The following is a 22,462-nucleotide window of genomic DNA, read 5'->3' as shown; positions in this document are numbered from 1 at the left end:
TGTTTCTGTGTCCGAGTGTGCGCTCTTCTCTTTTTGTAGCAGCTGTGCTGGTCCTGCCCTCCTCCGTACAGCAAGTGGTGTTGCTGTCCCATTGGTCCCTGCTGCCGAATCCAGCGTGTTTTAACCCAGGGATTTTTTCATTCACCGGGGGACTCAGTTGCACAGCAGTGTGTTTCTGGCATTTAACTTAAGAACTTTGTCCCCAGATCTTCTGTGTATTTGTGGTAGTGTTAGTATTAGTAGTGTGGTTTTTGGTGGTGGTTTTTGATCTTCTCCAGGTATTTGTTTGTAACTGATAACACTGTATATATTTAGCACTATTTTGTTTTGTTTTGGCTTTGGTCCTTTTTACCTGTACATCAGGCCTCTTTTTGTTAGAACAATAAATTCCTGATTTGCTTTCGTACCTGGTTTTGTTTAGAGTGATTTTTGATTTGGAGACAAAGTTTTCTTTTTCACTCTCATGTGATACACTGTCTCTGGGGGTTACTTCCCTCTGGATTGTCATTGGTGTTTCTGTGGTGAACTTGGGTGCTGCCCCTCGACTCTTCTTGGCTCTGACTGGTCAACAGAGGTGTTGATCATCAAATTCGACCACTGGGTTGCTGAGACATTGACCGGTCTAACTGCACTGTTAGTTTCAGCGCTCCATCTCATTTACACATGAATGGGCAGAGCACACACAGAGGACACTGCTGACCAGCACTACAGGCCATTCACCTTAGGCTGAGAAAAAGTAGGTAGCGAGAGTGCACTGTAAAAAAAGAAGTCATCTTGTTGCTTTGACTGAATTAATTTGAGTCAACTCATAGTGTCAAGTTTTTTACACTTCAAAACATGAGTTGATGCAACATACAGTCTGTTGACTCAACTTCCTGTATCAAGTAAGTTGAACTTAAAAATATTATTTGAGATAACTTTAAGAGATGTTGGTTGAATTTATTTTATTAAGTTCCTACAACTGTGAATCAAGTTGGCTCAACATGGAATACATAATTGATACAACTTGGGATTTGTTGACTCAACTTTCTGTATCAAGTAATGTGGACTGGAAAACATTACTTAAGAGAACTGAAAAAGATATTGGTTGAACATATTTTATCAAGTTAGGGCAACATTATTATTTTTTCTCGTGCTCTATTGCCAAGTTACTTGAGTTTACAGAAATTGCTAGATTTCAAAATTTTAAGCAAAATAATATCTATAAAGAATCTACATGAGAATTAGACAAACGAAATATTAACACAAGAAAAAAATAGTGGAAAAGACAATTCAATAAGGACCTTTATTTAAACCAACAAGTCCAACTTGTTGTCCAACTCCATTGACACTTATTTTGAAGCAGCCTTGCTTCAAAATAAGTGTCAATGGATGTCGAGACGTCAAAAAAGACCTTCCTTGGGACATGTTAAAAAAATAGCCCTTACACCCTCAAACACACTTTTGCTTGGGACTACAAACTGAAATTACACTGTCCCACACATAGCCGAAATAATAATAATAATAATAATAATAATAATAATAATAATAATAATAATAATAATAATAATAATAATAATAATACATAAAAAGAAGAGCACCCTTCCTTTGGGGAAAAACAATAACTCTCCGAGTTCAACAGAGTCCTTTCTGAGTGAATGTTCAGAGTTGCTGCAGTAAATTGCAAAGATTCATAAAAACAAACAAAAAAATGTATCTGAGAAACTTGCTCAAAATGTTGAAAATGAAAACATTCAGACATTACTGAAATGTCTATGCTCCTTTCTCTATAACATCACATGGATTAGTGTTCCTCCAAACAGAGCAATAGAAATAAGTCAGAAAATGAAAACAAGGTGGACATATAATGGACAATTAGCGTGTGTTGGTTCGGCGAGGAGAAACACTTGCCGGGACCACCTAATTGAGGGGCAGTTGCCCCAAACAGCACAGCCTACACTGAAGTGAAGTAACCCTGTACAGAAAAAAGAAAGAAAGAAAGATAGAAAGAAAGAACATATACAACCATTATCAGCACAAAACACACTAAGTTCAGTTTCCTTAATGTGTATGTGTATTTTTAGATGTGCAAAATACTGTGCATCACCACAAGTCTCTGAAAAATTGCACAGTTCACAATTTAAAGCTTCCAGATTTTAATGTATCCTAACATGAAATAAACATGACTTTATTATAAAGTGGACACACTTGGCCATGTCACTCATTTGAATGGGAAGTGATTACATTGTAAAAACAGAAGCCACATGGCACAGCACTGAGTGTGTACCGTTACAGTTTGTATCCATGGCAACGTGCTGCCATGGCAGCCATAGACATAATACAGACGCCTCATTACGTGCTTGAGCGTAATCCAGCATCGCCGCCATATTTTGTGGGTCTCCGCTAGCACCAGAGCCAACCGAAGTCAACGTAAAGAGAGCAACTATGTCCCTATTTTATTTATTTATTTTATTTACCCACTGCGCAATGAGACGTTTAAATGACGTATATTATATATATTATATATATATAACGTAATTTTTTGACATCCAAATCAGGTCTCATGAAGGTGCAGAATGAAAGTTTTTATTACATCTTTTTCGGACGTCATATGGAGGTCCGATTCTGACGTCTTGCCGACCTCCAGTTCAGATGTTCACATGACGTGCAAATTCTGTCGAAATTGCACGTTGGAATCAGGCCTTCTGGAGGTGCAAAATGAAAGTTTCTATTACGTCTTTTTCTGACGTGGTCTACACATCCGACCTTGACGTCCACATGACCTTTAGATTACATTTGAACAACACCTGATCAACCCAATTTCAACGTCCACAGGACATCGAGACAAGATGTCCTAATTACATCATAATCACGCCATCCATAACATAGACTACATACGTAGAACAGAGACTGTTATGCATAGAGGTTTTTATATAAAATCACAACAAAAAAAAGGGGGGGTGGGGGGTGGAATAAAAACTGGCCAATTCCAATATTGAATCACTTCTGTAATTATAATTTTGAAACTTTACAGCACCTAAAACCTGTCAGTTTAAGCTTGACATAATGCAGAAATAGCATATTGTAATTAGAATTGCCAGTTGTACAAAAAAAGCATTTTGTTGATTGTAGCACAGAATGATAAAATGAGAGAGATTTAAGCATATTGACTGTGTGAATACAGTTACATGGCTTTCCAAAATTTAGAACTTTCCTCCAAAGTGTTCTAGACTGCCATTCAGGAAAAAGGAGAACAAAGAATTCTCAGAAAAAAAATTACACACACGACCAACTCTTTCCACAAACTGTTACATTTATTTATATCAACTTAACATTGATTTTTTTAATTAAGTAATTTTTTGGCCACTATTCAAACTATTGAACTTTTTTCAATTTATTTAACATAAATTCTGGGACTAGGGATTATCCCGGCCTCCCCTCCTTGCTGGCGCATGTTTCAGATGGTCAGCAATGTGTTGTTTAATGGCCCCCTCAGTGGCGTCAGCCTGAGACCTCATGACAGCATCTAGAGGAAAAGTAAAACGTGCACAGTCATCATTACAACACCATTTTATCAAAACAGAACACGTTTAGCCAAATTTAAAGGATTAAAAGATTGACTGTTTTTCGTTGACAACATGAAATACTGAATGGTCTTACCTAACACAGTTGTGTAGCACTTTGTTTTTTCAAAGGCCATCTTTTTTTGTTTTCTCTTTCCTTTAAGGTTAAACTTTGCCATCAAGCCATTGGTAAGGAGCCTAGAATTTAAGTGTATACATTTGAGTGATATATTGGGTATTTTAATTTGACATTCATTTGGGAGTGGAGGCCCTCCATTCCCAAATCCTAGCCATCAGTCCTTTGAATTTATTTATTTATTTTTTTAAATTGCTGACATCACCACCACCGCCGCAGAATGTGCGGGCAGCATGTGAGTGATCGCATAGCGGCAGGCAATGTGACGGCTCCGTGCAACATTGTGCCCCCCCCTCCCCCCGTCAGATGTCTCAGAGCGCCAAGAGATCTTACCTGGAGGAAACACTGAACTACATATAAAATACTAAAATAACATGAAAAATATAGCGCGGGGGTAGAGATGGCGTGCAGTTAGCTGAAGGCTAACTGAAGGCTAACTGCACGGGGGAGAGTTATCCAAACTTTTGGCCGACGCCACGAGTTTGAGGCCTGTGTAGGCCCAACGCTGAGTTCCCGAGTGGCCGACATGGCATCTAAAACTATCCGCTACTGCGTTTAGACTTCAGCCAAATCTCCGAAAGGCAGACATGGCGTCTAAAATTATCCGCTACTGCGTTTTGCCTTCAGCTAGCTCCTGGTCTCGCCCAAAAGTTTTGACAACTCTACCAAAAGTTTGGACAACTGTTCTAATTCGCTCAAGCAAGTAGGCTAGATGAAGTGAGACGTGTAAATAACATTATATGGTCTTACCTTTAAGTAATTGAAAACTTTTCGTCGAACTGTGTGACCACGATGTTGAGGGGAAAGTGAGACACGACTACACACGAGCATTAGCTAACAGAACTACACGACCCACAAGGCAATGGTGCTTCACATATTCAAATCCAAATGATGATTTTTTTTAAATCATCGACTTTAATGAAACTTTGGAATGTCCCTCTTAAAACGAAAAATATCGATTCCCAATTAGGCATCACCTTTTGTATCCATGTTCTATCATGTGTCTTACATTTCCTTTTTTGAAAAACAAAATCAAATATGGTGGTCAATCAAGTCAAGTCAAAAGTGTAGAATCACCATGCAGCATGGTCTCAAAACACTTTACAATTTAAAATAAGTTATGCATGTGGCAGGCATACCAGTAACATGAATAAATACAAATTACAGTACACATAACACATGCATGGCCACATATGCAGGTATATTGATAACACACGTTTAAAAATGCCATACAATAATAAAAATAAGAGGAGGGAATAAAGCAGTCTAAGAATGGTTATAGTAAGATGAGTAAAGGTGAGTTTTTAATCTTGATTTAAAAATATCCACTGAGTGAGCTTCCTTAACATGAGAAGGGAGGTTGTTCCAAAGAAGGGGGGCACGGTAGGCAAATGTTCTATGACCGGCAGTTTTCTTTTTAACAGGGGGTAGAACCAGAAGGCCGGCATTGAGTGAACAGAGAGAACGTGCTGGCAACCAGGCATCCAGTGAAGAGAGGCTAGGATGGGTGTGATGTGAATGAATTTTCTGGATTTGGTCAGAAATCGTGCTGCCGCATTTTGAACAAGTTCAAGACCCCTAGTGGTGGTTTTGGGAAGACCAGAGAAGAAGCTATTGCAGTAATCTAATCTGGTAGATATGAATGAGTGGATGAGGGTTTCAGCATCACGAAATGATAGGATGGGCCGGATTTTTGCAATATTCCTGAGGTGGAAGAATGCTGACAGAATGACAGAAAACATTTCAGCATTATAGGATGTTGTCAACACCATTAACTACACTCACCTAGGCTACAACATACAAATGTAATTTTGACATCTGAAACAGGTCAATCTTGGACCAATTTTGCATGCTGCCCAGACGTCTAGATTTGGTGGTGGACAGCACATCCAGCTACGTGCTAATATGACGTCTAAATCTTGGATTTATTTTGCACGTTGCTTTAACATCTAGACTTGGTACTTGACGAACCACACGCACACGTCCAGATGAGGTAAAAATGTGAACGTCAGGTCCACGTCTAAAAAAAGTCCAATAATGACGTCTAAATATTAGTTCTATTTTGCACGTTCTGATGACGTCTAGATTTTGTCTTTGACAGACGTCCAGATGAGGTACAAATGTGAATGTCAGATTAACGTCTAAAAGAGGTCTAACAATGACGTCTGAATTTTGGATCTATTTTGTACGTTCTGCTGACGTTTAGATTTGGTCCTTCACGGGCGTCCAGATGAGATACAAATGTGAACGTCAGATTAACGTCTAAAAGATGTCCAATAACAACGTCAAAATCTTGGATCCATTTTGCACGTCGATTTAACGTCTAGATTTGGTCTTCAGATGACATCCAAATTCTGAACGTCATTATGACGTCTAAAAAAGATCCAATTTAGACGTTAAATCTCTAACCTATTTTGCACGTCACACTGACCTCTAGATATTGTCTTCGACGGACCGACCCAAGACTGACATGATTTGCACGTCTCTTCGACGTCCAATGTTTGGTGGGTAGCTTCCCAGCCCCAGTTGCAAGCTTAAAAGGGTAGTGTAAGACGCTGGAATGACCTGGAATTTTAAAGCTTGCTTTTCCAGGCCTAAAAAAAAAAAAAAGGAAAAAAATGGACTGAGAAGGTATGTATGTATGTATGTATGTATGTATGTATGTATGTATGTATGTATGTATGTATATGTGTTAAAATCAGTGTATATCACAAACATCAGCAGTTTCAGTCCAGGCTATTGTGGAATTTTTGTCATCTTAAAGCTGTGAACAGTTGTTTAAATTTAGACATCAGGCCAGAAGGTGTGTTTGTTTGTGTACGTGTGTGTGTTTGAAAGCAGCAATGGACTGTGGGCCAACACAAATGATGAGTTGGCCAAAAAGAAAAAAACCTCCCTCGTTTCGACAGTTTGTTTTGGTGAAGTTTTATTCCAACACAACTGAGTAAAAAATCTTACTCAAAGTTTAATACGCATGTCAACAGGTTATGTCTGTTTTTTGTTTGTGTGTTGTGTGTGCGCGCGCACGCGTGCATGTGCCTGTGCCTAACTTTACATAAATATACTCAGTGCACAAAAACAAAAATGAAGAAATTCTTGTGTTATTGGTGTGTACTGAAGGGTCATGATTTTGTATGTGTGTGTGTGTGTGTGTGTGTGTGTGTGTGTGTGTGTGTGTGTGTGTGTGTGAGAGAGAGAGAGAGAGAGAGAGTGAAATAAATTCAAATTAACAATCAAACTGTTTCTTTATTAAAATATAAAATTAATTAATTTATAAATGTATTAATATGCCATACCAATGTCTGTATTGTGCTCTTTAACAAATACAAAGTATAGTAGCCAGCTAGAGATCAGACCTGGGTTTTTTTGGTCAATAGGAAAGGAGCTAAATGCCGAGCGTTAGCAGGTCGATGCGGGTTTTTAAACGCTAGTCGACCAGTGGGGAAGCGGCTCATGGTTACCGGGCTGACCCATAGGGCTTAAACGGCATAGGGCTCCTTTCCCAGTGGCCAAAAAACCTGTGGCCGTTCACCCCCACTGCTGCGCGTTACCATGGATACAGAGTGTAATGGCACACCTGAAAACAATCACTTATCACTACATGTTTATACAGCATGTAACTCTACATAAAAAATATCCATACACTACGGCGGTAGTCAGTGTTTTTCCACTCCTCTTCCTCATGGACCATAAGTTGCTCTGTTATTTCGCTGTCTTGTCAATCCTGCGCCAGGTTGTTCGAGTGCGAGCAAAGCCTCTTGTACAAGTCACAACGTCACATATATTAGCGGGTTGATCTAGGTATAATATTCCCACAGTTCACACCATTTCCGTAATAATAAGGACAGGTCTCGCACTGTTTCACTCCTATAAGAGTATATTGTCGGTGCCGAATACTTGTTACATTCGAATATGAGGCTCAACCCTACATTAACTTGCTGTTTCAGTCTGGTGGCACTAGCAGCTAGCGCTACATGCTAACGTATTTCCGAAAATGAATGAACATGAAATATTCATCACAGGTTTAATATTTTGACGGGTCATTTGAGATGGAGAGACATTAGACGGCCAGTGCACATTACCAACAGATGAACTAACTAAGCTAAAATAATTTTAAATGTACTTACTCGGCTCCGAGAAAAAAAGATGGCGGTCGGCTTGATTTAAAGTTCAACACTGCGCGTGACGTCACATTGTGTGCGCATGCACGTTGGTTGAAATGCCCACCACGTATTTTCTGAAGTTAACTGAATGGATCATCATGGGTTATTAATGAGTTTCCGTGCTTTTTTCAAGTTGAAATTGTTGTAACTCCTCTTACTTTGTTGTAATAGGCAATGAGTTTTCTCAGCTTGACAGCAATAGTCCTTCTGACTAAAAGCCCAAATCCCTTTTAACAGTGTGCACACATTCAATTCTAAAACGCAAGGTTTCATATTTCTTTAGCTTATACATACATGATTGGACATGGACGAAAGGCCTCCATTTATGACCATCCAGATTTAAAACATATTTGCCTAGGCGTGTTCTTGCTGCAGAACGCATGCAACATTTACAGGGCTGACGACGGTCCTTTACAGCTGTGGGGGATAGAGCAGTGAGTTTTGTCTATAATACCCTACATAACTTCACTGTTCATACACCACAATAAACATAAACTAAATATAGCCAATGCCACAAATACAAATCATATTTTCCTAAGCAAATACTGTATATTGCACATTTACTCACATGAAACATTTTACAGATATACAATAAATATTTATTGACTGTATTCATGAATATTTGTACATGGAAATACAGTACAAATGAAGGATTCACTGAATCCAAATTAGAAAAATGTGAATGCAGATGTTGACATTATAGAACCTGAAGATACAGAGGCTTCACCACCCCCCGACTGAATGTTGCCACATAGCTGTGGATGACCATATTGTGAAGACACGTTCAGCAGGATGTTTATCTTCAGAACCTTAGCTCTGTACGATGATGGATCGACAAAGACCTTCTCCATGATCATGTCCATCCCTGTGTATTGCACCCTGTGCAATACACAGACACACACAAAAAAAGTGAATCACTAGCATCATTTACAAATTATTCAACAACTGGTAATATAGTGACATTTTGCCCTTTGAATTTTGTAGTTTCTCAGGTATTGAAGTGTGGTTTTTAGTTTATTTATTGTGTTGAAAGTACCGAGTTGCAGTACTTTGTGTCATGTACAATATATTGTTCATTTTTTGAGTGAAAAAAAAAAGAAGAAGTTAACACTTACGAATGTGGCCTCAGTCTTCACTGTTTTGGCTTTGCACTCTCCTCAAAGCTCAGTTTGAAAAGAGGATCCCCTGATGATGCAGTGGCTTGTCCTCAATCAGCATTCTTGCTGTAATGCAGTGCATTACAACATTAGTAGCCTGGACAGCTGTAACAAAAATATATTTTTATGATAACAAGGCATACCTCGAAGTGAACAGGACAGCACTGTTACAGTATAAGTTCATGCACTAAAGGCTGCTAAACAGCTCACTGCTACACTTGATCAACTGCAGGTAAATGTAATGATGCACTGGCCTATATAAAAAGAGAGAAGTGACATCAACCTTATCTTACATGTATAGCTATGCCAACAGCTACATACATCGTAAAAAAGGATCACTCATGAATAAACTCCAAGAGAAAAAACTCATTGCAATATGCAAATGTGCCCGCTTTTTACGTAAGAGAAAGCGCCAAATTCTATTCGAAATCTGCTCATTTGGAAGCTGCAGGCAGGGTGCTGTAGGGGAACAAGGTTACTAAACCTTTAAGTTTAATGTTGAACTCAATATGAAAGGAGCACCAACCTTTGTCAGCTCAGAAGGATTTTATTTATTATTTCTTTTAATGCTGATGTAATAATAATTAATTAATTAATGGTAGATCAGTCTGATAATCTGAAGCGTAAATTCTCGATATAGGGATTGTCTATTTCCAGCTTAAAAGGACACCGTCTGACAACGACTTAAATGAAAAGAATTATTTATTTGACACAATAATCAGAATGGATATGAATAGCGAATAATATGACAAATAATATGGATGATATGATGTAACACAAACAACTGGATGAAGAAACTATAGCAAAATAATAGCAGAATGAGTTTGGCAATAGTGAGAGATAGTGCCTCTCACTACAGTCAATCACATATATTTTAAAATATCAATTTTCAATGACATTTCAACATCGTTCACAACATGCGTCAGACACTTTTTGATGAATAATGACAACATTCTTCAATACTCATACTAACATATATGATAACTAATAGTATAACTAACTAATAAAACAAAGGAATAAGGAAAGGCAGACTACATTTTCCAAAATAAGCACTACTAATTATAATTGTCTCATGTCAAGTATCTAAAACCTAACCACTACCAGTGTCTAGATAGCAGTATGGTTCCATGGTAGAAACTCAGACAAACTCTTGAGGAGAACAAAGATCCTAGTTTTGTCATTTTAAAGCTAGAAAGACGGGAAAAGCATTGAGATCATACAGATCTCGAGTTTAGTACTGTAAGAACATCCAAAGGTGGTGGTGGTGGGGGGGCAAGTCCCACTACAGTGCTTTCAGAAATCTCTATCTCACTCAAAAAAGCATGGATGGTCTTATTCACACTTCGTATGCATGTGGCAGCAACAGAGACCCAAAATAGCACCCCAAATCCCAGAAAAAGTGAGTTTTTTATGATGTGGGACCTTTAATGACTTCTGCCCCATCGCGCTCACCCCCATCATCACCAACTGCTTCGAGAGGCTGGTCTTGGCCCACCTCAAATGCTGCCTTCCCCCCACACTGGACCCCCATCAGTTTGCCTATCGATCAAACAGGTCGACAGAGGATGCCATCTCCATGGCACTGCACTCCAACCTGATGCCCCTGGACAACAACAACAACACATACACAACGATGCTGTTCATCAACTTCAGCTCAGCATTCAACACAGCCATCCCCTCCAAGCTGGTTAACAAACTCAGTGACCTCGGCATCAGCACCTCCCTCTGCAACTGGACCCTGGATTCCCTGACCAACAGACGCCAATCTGTCAGGTTATATGATAGTCTGATTGTTTGTTAGGTTTCTGTTGTTTGCAGCACAGGAGCACTGCAGGGGACCATGCTCTCTCCAGTCTTGTTCACCCTGTACGCATTGGAATTCCAATACAACTCAGAGTCTTGCCACGTGCAAAAGTTCGCAGACGACACTGCTATCGTGGGTTGTATCAGGAGTGGACAGGAGGAGGAGTGCAGGACACTGATCCAGGACTTCGTCACATGGTCCGACTCCAACCACCTTCACCTCAACACCACCAAGACCAGGGAGATGGTGGTGGACTTCAGGAGGCCCAGGCCTCATCCAGAGCCTGTGACCATCAAAGGGGACTGTGTGGAGTTAGACCTACAAATACCTAGGAGTATCTATCTATCTATCTATCTATCTATCTATCTATCTATCTATCTATCTATCTATCTATCTATCTATCTATCTATCTATCTATCTATCTATCTATCTATCTATCTCAGCCCATCTACTTCCTGAGGAGAATGAGGAAAGTTTACCTGACTTGTCAAATCCCAGTGAACGTCTACTGCTGCACCATTGAGAGCATCCTGACCAACTGCATCTCAATCTGGTGCGGCAGCTGCACAGCCTCCTGCACCAGCAGGCACAGAACAGCTTCTTCCCAAGAGCTGTTACCCTGCTGGACTCTGTCCACCAGCAGCCCCCCTTCCAACCCCGACCACCCTCCCATTGACACTGACACCCCCTCTATCACCTCATGGCCCCTCTCCAACCCCCACCACCCTCCCATTGATTGATACTGACACACCCTCTTACCATCTCGTGCCCCCCAACCCCCCACCACCCTCCCATTGACATTGTGGGTCTACAATAAAGATGAACATTACAACTCAGCCCATGCCAAATTGCACATACTGTATATACTACTTTATATTTTATATACGCTGTATACCTCATCTGTTCACTGATACTTTTTACTTTTTTCCTGCGCTGCCACTACCTGTTGCACGTCACCTGTCTACATACCGTATTGCACATGTCACTTTTTTACACACTGTGTTGCTCATGTTTTTATGGTTTCATAGAAATTACTTGCACTACCTGCACCTACCTCAGGCTGTTTATACTTAATACCACTTACACTACTTGCATGTATTTATATTTTTGGATATTATGACTATTTGCACTTCTGGTTAGATGCTAATGTGCATTTTGTTGTCTCCGTGTTACACTCTGACGATGACAATAAAGTTAAATCAAATCTAATCTAATCTAATATTCAGCCCTTCACACAGTGATCTGTTCAAAGGTCAGCAGACTCCCAAAGTCCTCTCCATCTCTTAACATGGATCTCCGTACTCTGTTGTGCTCGGCAAACCATATTTCCTGATGCTCTAGGCCTTCAGCATCTGGCAACTCTGATGTCATCAGTCCCTTGCCTACCAGAAAGTACCAGTAACATCCCGTCCTTGGCTCTAAATGATTCTCCAGCCCTGCTTTAGCTCTAGAAGCAAGATGGCGCTGTGTTAGGTGCCACCTGTTGCAGTAGCTCTGTGGTTTTTGTTAGTTTTTTTTTTCATTTAGTGTGTTTTTTCTGTTCTTTTTAATTCTATTTCTTACTGTGCTTTGGTAACTGTGTCGTGATGTTTGTGCACAGCTTTTTTGGCGGCTCTCCTGTTACTTTTTGCAGGGCCGTACAGAGGGGAGTGGGGGCACTGTCTACACACGTGAGGAGCTGATCACGTTGTGTAAACCCATGGTGATGCCTGGAGAGAGGATTGTAGTCCTGGACGAGCTGAAGAGATGACGTCAGGGCTGCAGAGCCAGAGCCAAACGGAGGGCCAAGGCAGGGAGATACAGACCGTCCGTTCCGTGATCAATTTATTTTTTGTATAGCGCCAAATCACAACAGTTGTTGTTTCAGGACACTTCATCTTCATGGGGAATGTTAGGTCCTTGGCAAATAAGACAGATGAGCTTGTTGCACTGGTCAGGACTCAGTGGGAATACCAACAGTGCAGTCTAATGGCCCTTACTGAGTCGTGTCTTCATTCAGACATCCCTGACCAGAGTGTGGAGATGCCTGGCTTCAGCTGCGTGCGGGTGGAAAGAGACATAACTTGGAGCTGTAAGAAGAAAGGAGGAGGGATTGTGCTGTTTGTGAATAAGAAGTGGTGTAATCCCAGACATGTTACTGTTAAGGAACGTTTCTGTAGCCAAGACATTGAGCTGCTAGCTGTGGGGATGAAGCCTTATTATTTGCTTTGGAAGTTCATGCCTGCCATTGTGATCTCTGTTTACATCCCTCCAACGGCTGATGGGAAACAGCGGGTGACGTCATCCACTCCACCGTAACTGCAGGACTGCTTTGAGACAACAGCCTATGATGTGTTGTGTGAGCCACCTGGGGAGGACATCAACAATCTGCGCCACAGAGTACATCAAATTCTGTGAACAGACTATACTGCCAACCTGGACTGTACACTGCTTTCCCAATAAGCCATGGATCACCAGTGAACTGACAAGTGTTATGGTCTAGATCTGGTGCAGTGTTTTCTGCTCTGTTTTTCTTTTCTTTTTTCTCTCTCTCAGCTGCAGTGCTGGAGCGCGGAGGGAGGCGGGGTCGATCTCCTGGCCACTTGAGGAGACGCACCTGAGCGGCATCGGCTCATCAGCCGCTGACTACTTCAGCGAGCTCTTCCACCTGCTAAGTGCCGGAAGATTTCTTGGTCTGTGCACGTGTATCACGCCGTAGCTCTGCCTTGTCTGCCTCCGTGCTCCAGCCCCTGTGGTTTTCTCAAGTTTTTTCCATCCTCATTATTTTCTCGTGTTGTTAATTTCCTGTGAAGGTGATTTTTTGTTTAAACTTAGATTCCCAGAACGGGTGATTTTGTGTTTTTTCTAGCGACCCTTTTGGTCTTGCCTTTTTGTTAGTTATAGTGAGCTTTCAGCTGGAGTTGTCTTTTTCCCACTGTGTGGAGATTTTTGTTAGAGTTTGCGTTTTTTCAAAAAACTGTGAAACCTGTCTCTGCTTCCTGGGTCCTGGCCTTATTTCTTGCCACGAGATTCTGTAACAACAAGTCTGCTAAACAGTAAGTAACAAACCTTCAGGTCAGGGGATAAAAAGAACAGAGGAGTTTTCAAAATGATCTGAGGGAGAAGCTGAGGCAGAGCAGAGATACTTACTGGAGGAGATCACAGGGCTCAAGGCAAGAGACCAGCAGCCAGCAGCCTTAAGAGGGCCAATGAGCAAAACCATTTTTTAACAGGTTTAGCTCACAGCCAAGAGTGGCTTCGCATTCCCCCACCCCCTCACACCTCACCACTTTCCACAACGGCTTCCATAACCCCCCTTTGGCCAAGCTTTCTGTCTCCAACCCTCAACCTCTCCTGGTTGAGGGTTAAAGCTGTCACAAGGACCGCTTCAGGAAATTATTCCTGCCAGGAGCCATCACACTATACGACATTAATTCAAACAATTAATCTCCACCATTCCCACAAACCAGAATATTTAGGTGGCAAGAGAATGTGTCAGTGTCAATCAATGGGAGAGTGGTGGGGGTTGGAGGGAGTGCTGCTGGTGCACAGAGTTCAGCAGGGTAACAGCTCTGGGGAAAAAACTGTTCCTGTGACTGCTGGTGCAGGAATGGGGGCTCCTGGGCCTCCTATCAGATGGTAGGGGGGCAAACAGTCCATGGTTGGGGTGGGCGCTATCACTGCTGATGCTGCGTGCCCTTCTTAGATACCGCTTGTGATGGAGGTCCACGATGGCAGTTAGCTGGGCACCGATGATGTACTGGGCAGTTATCACCACCTGTTGCAGGGCCTTCTGCTCGGAGGCTGTGCAACTGCCGTACCATACTGAGATGCAGTTGGTCAGGATGCTCTCAATGGTGCAGCAGTAGAAATTGACCAGAATCTGATGAGCCAGGTTAACTTTCCTCAGTCTCCTCAGAAAGTAGAGGTGCTGTTGAGCTTTCTTTATCAGGGTGGAGGAGTTGAGGGTCCAGGAGAGGTCCTCAGAAATGTGGATGCCCAGGAACTTGACACTGATGTTCAGGGTCAGGGTAGCAGAGGTGTGGTTGTCTAACCTAACAGACTGGGGTCTGTTGGTCAGGGAATCCAGGGTCCAGTTGCAGAGGGAGGTGCTGATGCCGAGGTCAGTAAGTTTGTTGATCAGCTTGGAGGGGATGACTGTGTTGAATGCTGAGCTGAAGTCGATGAACACCATCTTCGCGTACGTGGTGTTGTTGACCAGGTGCTTCAGGTTGGAGTGCAGTGCCGTGGAGATAGCATCCTCTGTCGACCTGTTTGGTCGGTAGGCAAACTGATGGGAGTCCAGTGTGGGGGGAAGACAGCTTTTGAGATGGGCCAAGACCAGCCTCTCGAAGCAGTTGGTGATAATGGGGGTGAGTGCAAGTGGTGGTGGTCTTGAGGCACGTTGGGACTGCTGCCTTGGCCAGACCCCAGCCAACCGTTCTGCACAGGCCTTGAGTGCGCAGCAAGGTATGCCATCAGGACCAGCAGCCTTACGGACATTCACCCTGCTTAGTTTAGAACACACGTTGTAGGTGGAGAGCGTGAGGGCATAGAAGTTGTTAAGGGAGGCATTGCTGGTTGGTGGGGCTGTCGTCTTTGGCTGATACTCTGTGATGGCCTGGATGGCCTGCCACATGCGGTGGGGGTTGGTGTTGTGGAAGTGCTCCTAAATCCGTAGCTTGCGAGCGTGTTTAGCTTCCTTGATGCCCCTCTTCGGGTTAGCTCTGGATGAGCTGTAGGCCACTGCGTTGCCAGATCTGAAGGCAGTGTCATGTTCCTTTCGTAGGAAGTGGACCTGACTGTTCACCCTAGGCTTCTGGTTGGGGAAAGTCCTTGTCTGTTTGTGGGTGGTGACGTTGTTAACACATGTGTTAATGTAGTCCAGAACAGAGGAGGCATATGAGTCCAAGTCAATGGATCCTGAGTCCAGCATGGCTGGGGTGGCGAACAAACTCCAGTCTGTGTGTTGGAACTGGTGCTGGAGTGTGGCTTCCGCTCCCTCTGGCCATACTTTAGCAGTCCTCACTGATGGCTTCACACGTCTATGAGTGGTGTGTACTTGAGGAGTAGGACAATGAGAGGTGATTAGACTGTCCCAGGTGGGGGAGGGGGGTGGCTTTGTAAGCCTCAGGAATGTTTGTATAAACATGGGCCAGGGTTTTGTCTCTTCTAGTAGGGCTGGAGACATTCTGGTGAAATTGGAATTGGGAGACCAGTCCTCAGGTTGGAGTGGTTGAAGTCCCCAGCAACAATAAAGGCTCCATCAAGGTGTGCAGTTTGTTGTTTGTGGATAGCAGCATACAGTTCTTTCATTGCTAGTTTAGCATTAGCATCCAGGGGTATATAAGCTGCAGTTATCACAGTGACTGTGAACTCTCTAAGCAGATAAAAATGCCTTCACTTTATCATCAGATATTCCAGATTAGCAGAACAGTGGCTCCCAGTGATAATAGAGTCTGTACACATTTTGTGCACACAAATACACAGTCCTCCGCCCTTGGTCTTAAAGGAGTGCTCTGCCGTTCTGTCCACTCTGAAGATGCAGCATCCGTGCAACTCTATCACATTGTCTGGGATGCTGTTGTTAAGCCATGTTTCACCGAAAATCATGATGTTGCAGTCCATAAACATCCTTTGTGATGTGATCCAATTTGCTTGCCAAAGACCAAACATTGGTGAGGAAGATAGGTGGTAGCGGTAGCCGGTGTGGTGTTAGCCGTAAGTTAGTTTGTAGACCTCCGCGCTTCCCTCTCCTTTGTTTACGATCTCGCCGCCGCCGACGGTTTCTTCCGGTTGGCGTAGCTGAGTCGCTTGGTCTCACTGTTCTGACGATCTCTTGGGGGAGCCGAAGTTTATTGAATACACTGCTTGTGCATCAAAATCTTAAATCCAAAAGTTGCTGTCTGGTGTAGGAATTGCTTGCAAAGCTGTAATGAGTGAACAGTGACTCGAAACTAGTACAAAATAACGATGAATTCTAGTGAGACACTGAGCCTCGCATTGTGCATGCGCCGGCATCTTATTTATTTGAATTTTCAGAATTGCTGCTTTTCTATGTTTACATACTTATGTTTGTTTACAACACTCTTTTGTCCTAGTTTTATTCTGTTTATGTGTATTGTTTAACCTGCTGCTCCAACAAAAGAATTTCCCAAATTGGGATCAATAACGTCAAGTCAATCCTTAACCCTAAGCCAGTCCTCACCACCTTTCCTCTTTTTACCCCCAGTTGATCGCACCATCCTGAATGACTTTGAATGTCGTTGCTGTTAATACTGATAAGTTGGATCAGTGAATAGAGATGCACCAATCCACCTTTGTTCTGTCTTGATCCAATTCTGATATCTAGATTTACAATTCTGTCAAGACTGATACTAATATTAGGGGGTCCAAGCCCAAGGGGCCTGGTGGCCACACATGCAATGCAGCATGGCTCCCAGTATCATTGATGCAGGGAACTGTATTGTCATTATTCAGATTTTTATTTGTGATCCAATCCCAAGGAGGCTGGGGTCTATGCATGCATGGAAGTATGTGGCTGCCAGACTAGTTGTTTTGGGGAATCTACTGTAATTTGTCCGATTTTCTTCTTCCTCCTCTTCTTCTGATTCCAGTGAGAGGTGTGTGAGGAGAAGAGGCAGAGAGTGATCTCGAGTTGTTTTTGTTGGACTTGTTTGTTCATGTAGTGTTGTGTTTTTCGGGGTTTGTGTTAGTTTAGGTGTGTGTGTGTGTGTGTGTGTGTGTGTGTGTGTGTGTGTGTGTGTGTGTGTGTGTGTGTGGGGCGGCCAGGTGTGTGTGGCCGTCATGGCTACCAGCGGCGGCTTGGCTGGGCTGAGCAGGAAGCACGGCGTGAAGGTAGGCTCGGGCTATGTGCTCAGTGCGGAGGAGGTGGCCCTGGCTGTGGGGAAGCTGATCGGACACAGCTCCATGAAGTCTGCAGCCAGGATGAATGGTGCTGTGGTTCTGTTTGTGGAGAAGGTGGAGCAGGCTCACCAGCTGAGGGAGACAGGCATCATGGTGGACAGGCAGTTTGTGCAGGTGACGCCTCTGACTCTGCCTGCCACCAAGGTAACTCTGTCTAATTCAATTCAATTCAATTTTATTTGTATAGCGCTAATCACAACAGAAGTTGTCTCAGGACACTTTCCATATAGAGCTGGTACAGATCAAGCTCTCTTATCTACAGAGAACCAACAATTCCCCCATGAGCAAGCACTTGGCGACAGTGGCGAGGAAAAACTTCCTTTTAACAGGCAGAAACCTCGGGCAGAACCAGACTTAGGGTGGGCGGCCATCTGCCTCAACCGGTTGGGTGAGAGAGGGAGAGCAAGAGGGAGAGTGAGACAGACAGACAGACAGACAGACAGACAGACAGACAGACAGACAGACAGACAGAAATGCAGTCAGAGAGAGAGAGAGAGACAGAGACAGAGACAGAGAGACAGACACGCAATCACAGTAACAGTGACAGTGGATGTAATAACAGTAGTACGGTGGCTTGCATGCAACAGTTTGCATGTTCTCCCCGTGTTTACCTGGGGTATCCTCCATAAAAATACCCCCACTAAAAACATGCAAGAAGATCACCACCTGACCAATGGTGATGAAAAGGAACTGGTCCCCGGGCGCTGGTCAACCGGCAACCCACCGCTCCTGATCTGCCGTGGAGGAAGGACTGACCATGGATGGGTCAAATAGCAGGATGGAATTTCACATATGCATGGCATGTACAGTTTCCTCCTCAACTGCATGTTGTGTGTTGTGACGAATAAAGGAAATTCTCTTAGTAGCAGTTGCAGTGGATGTCAGGCAGGGCCAAGGCAGGAGACGCAGCTGCAATCCACAATTCAGATTCAGCCACTGTGGAACCTGCAAGACAACTAAGCACAGAGACTCCGGGGAAGGAGCTAAGTTAGTAACACGCCATGGTAGGACATGAAAGCGTGCAGATGGAGAGGAACAGAAGGACAGAGGAGCTCGGTGTATCTTTGGAGGTCCCCCGACAGTCTAATCCTATAGCAGCATAACTAGGGGCTGGTCCAGGACAAGCCTGAGCCAGCCCTAACTATAAGCTTTATCAAAAAGGAAAGTTTTAAGCCTACTCTTAAATGTAGAGACAGTGTCTGCCTCCCGGACAAAGACTGGAAGATGGTTCCACAGGAGAGGAGCTTGATAGCTAGATGCTCTGACTCCTGTTCTGCTTTTTGAGACTTTAGGAACCATAAGTAGACCTGCATTCTGGGAAAGCAGTGTTCGAGTGGGGCAGTAAGGTATTATGAGCTCTTTAAGATGAGAAGGTGCCTGGCCATTTATGGCTTTGTAAGTAAGGAGAATTTTAAACTCTATTCTAAACTTTACAGGGAGCCAGTGCAGAGTGGCTAGTATTGGAGAAATATGATCTCTCTTCCTGGTTTTTGTCATAACACGTGCTGCAGCATTCTGGAGCAACTGGAGAATATTCGGCAATGAATTTGGGCAGCCTGATAGTAAGGAACTGCAGTAATCCAGCCTGGAAGTTGCGAATGCATGGACTAGTTTTTCTGCATCATTTTGAGACAAAATATGCCTGATTTTTGCGATATTACGTAGGTGAAAAAAGGCAGTCCTTGAAATTTGTTTTACATGGGAGTGAAAGGACATGTCCTGGTCAAAGATGAGGCCCAGATTCTTTACAGTGGTGCTGGAGGCCAGCGCAATGCCATCCATAACTGCTATGTCATCAGAAAGTGACTTTCTAAGATGTTTAGGGCCTACTACTATAACTTCAGTTTTGTCTGAGTTTAGCATCAGAAAATTGCAGGTCATCCAGGTCTTTATGTCATGAAGACATGCTTGTAGTCTAGTTAACTGACTGGTTTCTTCCGGCTTCATTGATAAATATAGTTGGGTATCATCTGCATAGCAATGAAAATTTATTGAGTGCTTTCTGATAATCTTACCTAAAGGAAGCATATATAAGGTGAATAGAATTGGTCCAAGCACAGAACCCTGCGGAACTCCATAGCTGACTTTAGTGAGCACAGAGGAGTCGTCATTAACGTGTACAAACTGAGAGTGATCTGACAAGAAGGATTTAAACCAGCTTAGCGCAGTTCCCTTAATGCCAATGGAATGTTCCAGTGTCTGCAATAGGATGCCATGGTCAGTGGTGTCAAATGCAGCACTAAGATCCAATAAGACTAGTACAGAGACAAATCCTTTATCAGATGCAATTAGAAGGTCATTTGTAACTTTAACCAGTGCTGTCTCTGTGCTATGATGCACTCTAAATCCTGACTGGAAATCCTCAAATAAACTATTATTGTTTAGAAAGTTGCACAGCTGATTGGCAACTGCTTTCTCAAGAGTTTTTGAGAGAAAGGGAAGGTTGGATATCGGTCTATAGTTGGCTAAAACCCCTGGATCAAGAGTGGGCTTTTTAAGTAGCCGTTTTATCACAGCTATTTTAAGGACCGTGGTACGTAACCTGTTGATAAAGACAGATTGATCATGTCTAATACTGAAGAGTCAATTAGAGGTAATACTTCTTTAAACAGCTTAGTCGGGATTGGATCTAAAATACAGGTTGATGATTTTGATGATGAAATTATTGAAATTAGTTGGTGAAGGTCAACAGGAGTAAAACAGTCTAAAACTGCGACAGAATGAGTAACAGTTTCTACGGTTTCTGTGTTTGAAGACAAAACAGTACCTGTTGAGGGTAGGAGCCGATGAATTCTGTCTCTAATAGTTAGAATTTTATCATTAAAGAAGCTCATGAAGTCATTACTGTTCAGAGCTAAAGGAATACTTGGTTCAACAGAATTATGGCTGTCAGCCTGGCTACAGTACTGAAGAGAAACCTGGGATTGGGCTTTCCTGTATATTTTAAGACTGTCTTGCCAGGCTAATGTTCCACCGTTCATCAGCGACGAGTTTCTGAGCAGAGAGCTGTCGAGGCACGGGAAGGTGGTGTCTCCCTTTAAGAAGATGTTGTCTGGATGTAAGTCTCCCTTTTGAAACATGTTGTGTTGCACCGCAGGCAGCTCTTCTTGAGGAAGGCCAGGTTATAAAAATGTATCCAAGCCGAGCTGGTCCGGCTCTGCCGGGGGCGGGAGCGCAGCGCGCTGGCACACACGGCAGAACAGAGCCGCCAGGTCATGGCGCCGGGGCTGCCGGTGCGGGTGCTCCCGGTGCCAGGGGCTGCGGTGGCGGGGCTGCCGGTGCGGGTGCTACCTATGCGAGACGGCGTTTTTGAGAAGTGGCCTGAGTGTGTCAGCAGTGGTGTTGTAGGGAAGAAGGGTGAGGAAAAAGAGGTGAGTGGTGAGGCAGGAGTGTGTGTGATGGAGAAGGTGTGTGGTGAGCAGGGAGGTGAGGCAGGAGTGTGTGTGATGGAGAAGGTGAGTGGTGAGCAGGGAGGTGAGGCAGGAGTGTGTGTGGTGGAGAAGGTGAGCAGGGAGGTGAGGCAGGAGTGTGTGTGATGGAGAAGGTGTGTGGTGAGCAGTGAGGTGAGGCAGGAGTGTGTGTGTGGTGGCTACTGCTAAGGCCTGTAAGCAGGCGAGCAGGCTTAGTGTGGGGGAAGGCCTGGACTCAGGCGGCAGCGACAGTGAGAGCTGGGTGTCTGACCACAGCAGTGTCTCCAACACTCAGCCAGGGAGTCAGGAGTTCATCTACCCACTCACTAATTTTAAAACTTTCCTGGGCCAGAGAGGCTAAAAAAAGAACACTACTATACGAAGCAGCCAAGCTAAAGCAGTTAGATGTCCTATTTGTGGAGGAAACCCACAGCGATAACAACAATGAGGTGGACTGGAAAAGGGAATGGGGAGGGGAAGTCTTTTTAAATCTTGGCACAACACAGAGTGTCGGGATGGGCGTCCTGTTCTCCAGGAGATTCAAGTCTGTAGAAACAGAACATGTTGTCCAGGAAAGGTATCTTTTAGTACCGGCTGCTTTTGATCTTTTTAACATTGTTTTTATGAATATTTATGCTCCCAACAGCGGTGCGGAGAGAAGGTGTTTCTTTGAAAACATAAATGAAAAACTGAAACAGTTTGGGCCATTAAAATATGTTTTTATTGGTGGGGATTTTAACTGTATTCTAAATGAGATTTTATATCGGAACCATGCAGAGCCTCATCCAGCTTGGTGGCTGGCCTCTGCCCATGGCCTGGTAGACGTATGGAAGAGGATGCACACAGGCTCCAGGCAGTACTCATGGTCCCACATGAGTGAAAAAAAATCTCATTAGCTCGTCTGGATCGTTTCTATAGTTTTAAACATTGTTTTAATGTTTTTAAATCACGTAAAATTTTACCTGTTGGTTTTACTGATCACTCAGTTTTATGTAGTGTTTTTATTAGAAAAATTGTAAATTTTTATGAGAAAAATTGCTTTCAGACAGAGGAAGAAGGATTTTACTTGTCTAAGGCAGTTGTGGGACCATGGGAAAGTCCAGATTAGATTATTATGCCAGCAGCATCAGAGATCTGGAGACCGGTGTTGTGGATTTAGAAAGACTGAGCGAGTCCACGGGAAAATGAGAGTGTTTTGAAACTCTCAAATCTAAAAGAATGGCTTTAGCCAACCTGCTTGACAGTAAAGTTCAGGGTGCGCTGGTCTGGTCCTGGATAGACAACATCTCTGAGATGGAGGCTCCCTCTGGCTATTTCTTTGGTTTGGAGAGGAAAAAAGGGCAG

General features: G+C 43.3%; 1 protein-coding gene across 1 annotated transcript in view; it reads right to left on the bottom strand.

Annotated features, from left to right (window-relative positions):
* Positions 1-374: 374 nt before the first annotated feature.
* ephb2a (eph receptor B2a) overlaps positions 375-22,462 on the bottom strand; it is a 240,101-nt gene continuing 218,013 nt past the window's right edge. The window contains exon 17 of the transcript XR_011602439.1: positions 375-390. The gene's annotated coding sequence lies outside the window, so the exon portion shown is untranslated. The remainder of the gene's footprint in view (positions 391-22,462) is intronic.

The sequence above is a fragment of the Chaetodon trifascialis genome, chromosome 8 (genome assembly GCF_039877785.1).
Source record: "Chaetodon trifascialis isolate fChaTrf1 chromosome 8, fChaTrf1.hap1, whole genome shotgun sequence".
NCBI lineage: Eukaryota > Metazoa > Chordata > Actinopteri > Chaetodontiformes > Chaetodontidae > Chaetodon > Chaetodon trifascialis.
This window is presented reverse-complemented; position numbering and strand designations above follow the sequence as displayed.